Below are 8,592 nucleotides of genomic sequence, written 5' to 3'. Positions count from 1 at the left end.
CTGTTTACTGAATAATCACATTCAAATTAAAAATAATACGCCATGAATAATATTTTAAAATTATCCAAAAAATTTTTAGAATGAATCCGTTCAAGTGTCGCTAGCCACCAGCATACTACTACAGCTGTATCACTGCAAAGACGTTGTCAGGGTACGACTGGTTGCTCGTATGGTACAACTCAAATTTTTCCTCATATTTCCAATTTTATTTTTTCCCCTTGCTGTATTAATGCATGAATTTGTTTTTAGCAATAATGTCTATACTATTTTTATACAGAAGTTCTTATGAGTATTGGATATGAGGGCGACAGTGATCAATAAAAAAAAAGCTTTTGAATTTTTGTTGTAGTCCCACCAACCAATGGAAGATTCGCTTTCAAAGCTTTGTATCCACCAGCCAATGAGAGAAGGCTATAGAACAAGGGTATCCGAGTTTGTGACGGTGGAAGTCTCTGATTGGCCAAGAGAAAATTCTCAGTTGAGTTCTTACACTTCCAAGGCAGCCAAGAAGGAAGGCTGACGTGTTGTCTTAACTGTGCATTATATACTTTCGTAGTCTTGGTTGTAATATACAATATTACGTAAGTAAATGTACCTTTGGTGCCATAGTTTTGAGCGTATTAAGTGAATATTCCGTAGTATTTATGTGACTTAGGGTTAATTACCGTAGGCCTATATATTTGGTGGGCAAGTTTCCCAGTGCTTTTCTGGTGATGCTTATATGAGGGCTGAGAGAGATTTCAGCTGCAAATGTGTAACATTTTAAGGTGAAATTCTACTTGAAAATCTTGTCCGTGGCCGGAGGTTTTAAACGTGACAGGAAGTCGTGGGATATGTAGGTCACAGGCCGTTTTCAATGTTGCAGCTTCTTGGTGCATTATCGTTTGCATAGGGTCTGAGGTGTTTAATCCTGGATCGTAGGCAGGGTAAGGGGACACACACTAAGTTAAATACCCAGTATGAAGATTTAATTTTAATCAAATACATACGCGTATATCCCTATAAACAGGAATTGCACGCTTATTACCTTGGTATGGGTTTTGTTCCAAAATTATTGTAGTTTAATGAGATTCCTCCACCTGCCACCTTGTTTCGATAGCTCGAAGTTGCACCACGCCCACCCCGTGAGTTAGTACACGAGTTTGACAGAGGAAAACCCCAGGGTCTTTCAATGCGTTAACCGTCGGTGAGCTGGTTCTTACGGGGTGTTCCCAACGGTAATTTTCAGTAAAATTAGCATAAAATTGACGTTTTCCTTTGTTATTTTACTTGCTTTACAAGAATTTAAAGTAATATTTTGTCGGCCGAAAAATAAGCTGTTATTGACCTTTGAAGACTACGCGGCTTGAATTGCCTAACGCAGGGTAGGTCTAAGCCAGCATTCCGCGGCAAGTCCCCCACCCCTCCATAGCTAATACGGCAAAATTGTAACCAGTAAACACCCCTAAAAATACCAACATAACGTACCCTAGAGGTGTTTACTGGTTACAATTTTGCCGTATTGGCTATGGAGGTCGGGGGAGGGGAGGGGGCTTGGCGCGGAATGCCGGCTTAGACCTATTGTTAGGTAATTCAAGTCGTGTAGTCTTCAAAGGTCAATTACAGTTTAGTTACAACCGGCCGACAAAATATTACTTTAAATTCTTATAAAGCAAGTAAAATAACATAGAAAAACGCCAATTGCCACAGTCTAGCTCACCGCGGACAGCCGGCTTAGAATTACCTTGGGTAATTATAGAGGGAACAATAACGACGTGTTGCTTGTTCCTTTGAGGGTGTTAAAACTTTTTGGGAAAGGTGGTACGTGATTTCCGAACAAGACCTTACTTGCTTCATGACGGGATTCAGATTTAACACCACCAATAGTATTTTGTTATTTCGTTAATTTCCTGTCATTTTCAAGGGAATAGCCAGGAATTTAGTAAGGGTGGGGGCGGGCACTTTTGTGGAAGATAATGCAGGCATTTTGATGGACATGAAATGTATATTTTTGAAAATTTATATTTTTGACATATCTAAGAGCCAGTATTAAGTGCTTTATCTGGTGGAATAATACTTATAATAATAATAATAATAATAGTTTTTGCTATTTTCCTAAAAATCAGAGATATCTCATTACACACCACTTTCATATCTCAATATACAGACACTTGATAATACCCACACATTTTTTTGAGCAAAACAAGGAATAAAAAAACCTACAGTATTTTATTTATTTCTTCTGTATTGTGCCCTCTTACTCATCATGCAAATAATGCCGTATGGATGGATTATGTTTGGTTTAACCCGTTAATCGTTTGCCCTATGATCGTGCTCTCTCCATTTTATTTTATTTTTTCAATCTTTTTTCCCTTGATCTGCCATTCAGTAGTAACTCAGACTATAAGGGGGCACACGCAACCCCCCCACCTCGGCAACGTTACTGATAGGCTATTCACTGATTATGGTAACAAGTTGGAACTGGTATTATGATCGATGCTACAAAGGTGGCTGGGTGTGGGGGGAAAGGGTCTTTCTAAATTTTACACAACAGGGTTTCAGCAAAAGGTTATATTCTGGAAGCAGATACTTTCAAATCGGCAATTGTAAATGTTTTTTGCCATCTTAAATTAACGCATTTTCATCAAATTCCTTCCAGCAGATATGGATTGTACCCAAACTAAGCTGCTCTCAAGTTTAACTGATATTTACTTGGAACAGTATAAATCTCAGTGCATTTAACATATTGCCGTTTGTGTATATCGAAGGTAATGCTTTAAAAATTGATTGGATCTTTCCTAGATAGTAACCCCAACAAAGTTCGGGGGTCGTTATCTAGAGTTCGGGTCGTTTCGGCCGTAAGCACGTTTACGTGCAAAATGGGCACCGTGTTTAGTACCAGCTCCTTGGGGATGTACGTAAAACATAAAATAATGACGGTAAATACCTTAAAATAACGTCTTACATTGTTTTGGATGTTACGTCTTAAATAACTTACGGCCGAAACGACCAGGACCGGTTATCAAGGACTAATATTTCACGGTGGTCATTATCTATATTTACAGTCTTTTGTTTGTTTTTACGGTAATTCCCAATGGGGTTGTACTAAACATGCCGCAAAGGTGGATACATACCGGGTTAAAACCCTTGGGGGTCATTATCTAGGAAAGATACATTTTAATTTGCTTACTTAACGTATTGACTATGATTTTTATCATTCGGTGAAATGCTGCATATAGTGTTGGACAATTCTGGTGGAGCAGTGACGACATGTTCTGTGAGGGGTGAAAACGCTCGGGTAAAAGTGAAATGTAATTTCTGAATGAGCCCAAAGCTGTTTTCAACAAGATTCAAATTTAACACGGCCTCGGTAGTATGTTGTTAGTTCTTATACTTCCTGTTATTTTTATCGATTATGGTTATTGTAGAAGCTGCACTGATCACTGAGTAAGCAAAAAGGAGCTGACCGGATTTGACGCCAGTTTATGCCCAGTATATTCATGCTTTATATAGGCCTAGCAATTTTTAAAGGTAGTTGGATGAAAATCAGTCAGATCGACTTGCCCGAAGGGTAGGATTTATTTATGTTCAGAAGAAAATAGTCACTGTGAGTCCTCAAATATTCACTGGTAGTTAAGAGGGTGTCACTCGTCGTTTGCTTTTACTAATAGTCTCTCTCTCTCTCTCTCTTCTCTCTCTCTATTTGTATATATATATATATATATATATATATATATATATTATATATATATAATTAAATGGTTTCTTTACATATTTTCTTGGATCTTTCAAAGAAAGTAACCCCCACGGGTTTTAACCCATTATGTATCCACCTTTGTGGCGTGTTTAGTATAAGCTCGTTGGGAATTACCGTAAAAACAAAAACTGTAAATATCATAAAGATAATGATCCCAAGAAATATTAGTCCTAGATAACGACCCCCGAAAACCCTTGGGGCTCACTATATGGGAAAGATCAATTTTCTTCAGCCTGATGAAATCGATAAGGTCTTAAGAGTCTGTAGTAAGAATTGCAGTACTAGAAAAAATAACGAGAGAAGTTTGGGATAATAAGAATTACTGAAACTCGAATTGTATGTTAATGTTCAAGAAATAAAATTTTCATCCACAATGTTCCCTAAAAACATTTGACTGGTTGGCCTCCGTAAATTAATGGTTCAGTGCATACATCAGTTAGTAGGCCTAGCTTTTTAACCTTCATTGTTGGAAAATTACGGGAAAATTGTTGGTAACTAAACATAATAGAAAATAAAACTATAGAAAGGAAAAGTGAAAATTTTATGTTGAGTAACTCCAAAAACTCTGTATCAGTTTGCAGGTGTATAATACGAAAGGTTATTGAAACAACGCGCCTTGACAGTTTTTTTTTTTTTTTTTTTTTTATTTTGCAAATAGCAGTTCCTCCTCACTAGATGAGGAAATTTAGGGACACAGTCTCCTACACCTTACCACAATTACTGGTCACCATAACGTAAGTACGTTTACGTGCAAAATGGGCGACATGTTTAGTACCAGCCCCTTGGGGATGTGCGTAAAACAAAAATGATGGCGGTAAATACCATAAACATAATGGAAAATACCATAAATATAGTCTTACGTTGTTATGGATGTTACGGCCTAAATGACTTACGATTTCACTGGAGTAGCATTACTGTCGTCGTCAAGTCAACGGTACTACGGCACCCTGATGTAATTTTATCGAATAAACACTTTCTGGAATGCGTATAGGCTAATTTCACTTAAAGTCGTGTACCAAAGTAGCGCAATTTAGGCTTAGGAGAACTCGAATGCTGGAGAATATATATTTTATGGGCCGAGCTGGAAGTTGCTGAATTACAGTGGCTGGAAACAGATGGTTACAGTCATTTGCTGTCGACCCTCGCATACGACTTGTGGTTAGTCAATAAGCTTGAGTCGTTATCCTTATGCTAAACCTTCAGTTATTCGGGCTTGGGACAGGCTCAAGTGTATAAAAACGCTGTCTACTAATTTCGATACCAGTCTTCCGGTGTAGCAGGAAATTATTCCCCCGGAAAAATTAGCCTAGGATTGATTTCCCACAGGGATTAACAGCCCAGGCTGTTTTTCCCCCGGGGAGAATTTTGGGCCTAGGATAATTTCTCCCCCTCTAGGCCATTTCTTCCCCCCACATGTATCCACCTTTGCGGCGTGTTTAGTACAAGCCCGTTGGGGATTTCCGTATAAACATAAACAAAAGACTATAAATAAAGATAATGACCCCCAAGAGGTAGTTTAGTCGTGATGATAATTATCCTGTATGGCAGGCTGTCGTTGCTACACGTCGCCGCCATAGCCATACTCTTATGACTAGTGTGGTTGGGGGAATCTTGGCCCAGAGGGGGGAATATTATCCTGGGACGAAATTCCCGCGGGGGGAAATATATCCTGGGCCATATTTCCCCCTGGGGGATTTCGGACAGGGGGAAATACAGACTGTTACACCGGGTTTCTCATACACCTTCATGCATATTCATACTGCCCTTTGGATGAAAATGAATACTCAGTGCCCCTTCCCCCCTTCTCTCTCTCTCTCTCTCTGTTCAAGGTGGTACCACACCTCACAAGAGGAAAGTTCCATTCTTTGGTCATTTTAGAACATGAACTGGATGGGAATTTGTCTTAGAACCATATGCACAATTTAAGTAACGAATAATATGCTCAGTAATCAATCGACTGCAGTGTCTACAAGCTATCACTGAGGCGCGCGAGAGAGAAAAGCGCGTTGTGATAAATATTGTCCCAATGTATGTGCCATAAATTACGTCGTCTTTTTCTCCCAGCCAGTTTGAGTAAACAGTTAGGCCACTTTAACGTGGTTGCCTTTTTTTTTTTTTTTTTTTTTCTCAGATCAATATAATTTACAAATTTCTAAGTAACTTGAAGGTTCAACACGAAGTCAAAATTTGTATAGGTCATTGACGAGGGTTATCGTAACTTGAAATTTGCCTTTATTCCATTTTAGCTTCCAGTATAAGCGAGTATGGTTCATATCGATTGGTGTTTTCAAGGCTTAAAGTTACGAAGAAAGGTATTTATTGAAAGCATTGGTAGAATTTGTACCTATTTTGTGTTGGTAGAATTTGTACCTATTTTGTGGTCCAAGTTTGGCAGTAGTCCTTTATGAAGCAAACAGAGGATATATTTAAGAATACTCACGTTTTGTCCCATTACATATTACACGATTTACATATATATTCATGAATGCACGTTATCCCCTATTGCCTACGCTCGTGCGCATTAGTACGGCTTAAGATACGCTCTTAAATAACAATAAGTATACGTCACGGTCTAGACAGCTTTCTGGATCATTACCCTTTAAATGCACAAGCACGTAATGGGCGCACACCATTCCACGTTACTTGACGTTAATACACATTTTCCATATTTTATACACATTCCTATGTCTTCCCTTTTACGTACACGATAGACAATTTGCTACGACTAAAACACGCATCAATTATTTTGCATAGACCAATTCAGATAATTTTGCTGCGATGGATTCGGTTATGAACATGATTTCCTTTTTCATTCACATGAATGCAGATGTGTTCAGACACTTAAATACGCATTAAATGACGTTATCTTCACGTTTTTCGTCATACATTTAGTAGCAAGGTCCTTTAAATATACTCAGTATATTTAAAGGACCTTGCATAGTAGTGCACACGTTTCCCTTATGTACGCATCAGATATTCGTGAAAGAGACTTCCCTTAAACAAGCACGTTCTTAAGTACTTAAACATTCTCTCTCTCTCTCTCTCTCTCTCTCTCTCTCTCTCTCTCTCTCTCTCTCTCTCTCTCTCTCGTTTTAGTTTGACTTCTGTCGCAGTTTAACGGCACTGACTTCGTTAGCTATTCGTGGGTGCGTGACCGAAGTTATAGGCCAACTTGGTTTGTTAAACCTTTGGTGTTTATTCGTTATGTAGATTTGACCTTTAAATGTGCAGTATGTGTAGTTATATTTGGAATGAAGTTACACATTGTGTAAAATAAAGCATTTCATTGTCGTGGGTATATCAGTTTCGTCCCTACAAAAAAAAACTAAACGTAGCCGAAGAATGGGGGAGTGGTTGGGGGTTGACCTCCCCCTCCCTTTTAGCTGATAGGTCCGCTTTTTGAGAAAATCTGAACAGAGAAATTATCTCTTTTTCTCGTGGGTTTTTTAGACAACTATGAAAATAGTAGATTCTTTTTTCACGTATTAACAACACAATGGTGATTTGTTGCTTCACAAATCAGTAGTTAAACTACTTATCTGGTGACCTTTCTATCGCATTTTTTTGTTTGGCTTTATTACTAGAAATTCATAGAACACCTTTGAGCTCTAACTATGCTGGTAATTGTTTGGTGTTTCTTTCGCATCAGGCAGTTTTTTTCAATCAATTACCTGTGCGTGTGTGTGTGTGTGTGTGTGTGTGTGAAAATTAATGTTTACGACGTAGGTAGTTACCATAAAGGACCAAATTTGATGGAAAAGACCCGCCCTCCCCACAATAGGACTGGTTACGGGCCTGTGCATAATGTAGACGTGTTTCCGCTCAGTCATAATTATCCCAGCACAAGCATAATATAGTTCTTGCTTGTATGCGCTCATAAGCTTGAAGTGTTACACCACTTAAATTCTTTTAGACCTACGTCATATGTCATGTACGATCAATGGAAGATGGAGTTCTAGACCCAACGTACATCCAACTTCCAAATGACAGTCACGCCCACCAGTCAGTCCATTACCTGGGCATTTGAACGGTTGCTGCTCATTTGCACCTAACCACTAAGATCTGTTGCAAACTTTGGCAATTTTTAGTAATACAATGGGTTATCCGAGCTTGGGACTGGTATGTCTGTGAACTCGAGTCAACAGATAGGCTTATATCGCTTTTCTGGTTGTCTTGTAGGATGTTTAGGCCTCAGGTTACATTTACCCAAGAGTGCTGTTGTCCTTTCCAAGAGCATGCTCGTTGAAAGAGAGAGAGCGAGAGAATGTTTCACCTGCAAAGACTTATTGCATAATTGTGCGTTATATTTATATTTCTCTTTTATGCAAAAATGCGGAATGCTCTTTGTTTTTCCGGTCTTACAACTTTCTCCCCTGTATTCAGGCCTGGGCTAGGTACGGGCATTGCTTTGCATGTCTCACCGGCGCTTACGTTAAACTAGTTGGGAATAAATAAATGGAAAGTTAAGGTTTTGCTAACGATGATAAAGAAGTGAGTGAACAATGAGGCTCAGCGTTGCCTAAACAAAGCTTGTGAATGCCTGCTCCGCCAGAGGAGTCAGCATAGATAAAGTCTTTGGAATCCAAGGAATGAAAAATACTCGAAATTATGAAAAACGATGGCAATGGCTATATTTCAAGGTCTAGACCTTGGGCTGCTTCCTGTAATGCGCCCTTCGTAACGGGGTCCCATGCGCTGTTTCTGTCCTCAGCGAGCATATATATTTGTATATCCTCTGCTCAAGGGATGCTTTTAATAGCCACAGAGGATAAACATAGTCGGAGAAATACACTGCAATGCGGTCTCACCTCGCCCCCTCTCTGACCGGGGCACGTTGTGCTCCGGTTAAATTTTGA

General features: G+C 39.1%; 1 long non-coding RNA gene across 1 annotated transcript in view; it reads left to right on the top strand.

Annotated features, from left to right (window-relative positions):
• The first annotated feature begins 427 nt into the window (after window positions 1-427).
• Window positions 428-8,592, top strand: part of LOC136825319 (uncharacterized) — a 22,849-nt gene continuing 14,684 nt past the window's right edge. The window contains exon 1 of the long non-coding RNA XR_010849300.1: window positions 428-581. This is a non-coding gene — a long non-coding RNA (uncharacterized lncRNA). The remainder of the gene's footprint in view (window positions 582-8,592) is intronic.

This window comes from Macrobrachium rosenbergii, chromosome 37 (assembly GCF_040412425.1).
Source record: "Macrobrachium rosenbergii isolate ZJJX-2024 chromosome 37, ASM4041242v1, whole genome shotgun sequence".
Lineage (NCBI taxonomy): Eukaryota > Metazoa > Arthropoda > Malacostraca > Decapoda > Palaemonidae > Macrobrachium > Macrobrachium rosenbergii.
The sequence above is the reverse complement of the archived record's forward strand: the minus strand, read 5'-3'. Positions and strand labels throughout refer to the sequence as shown.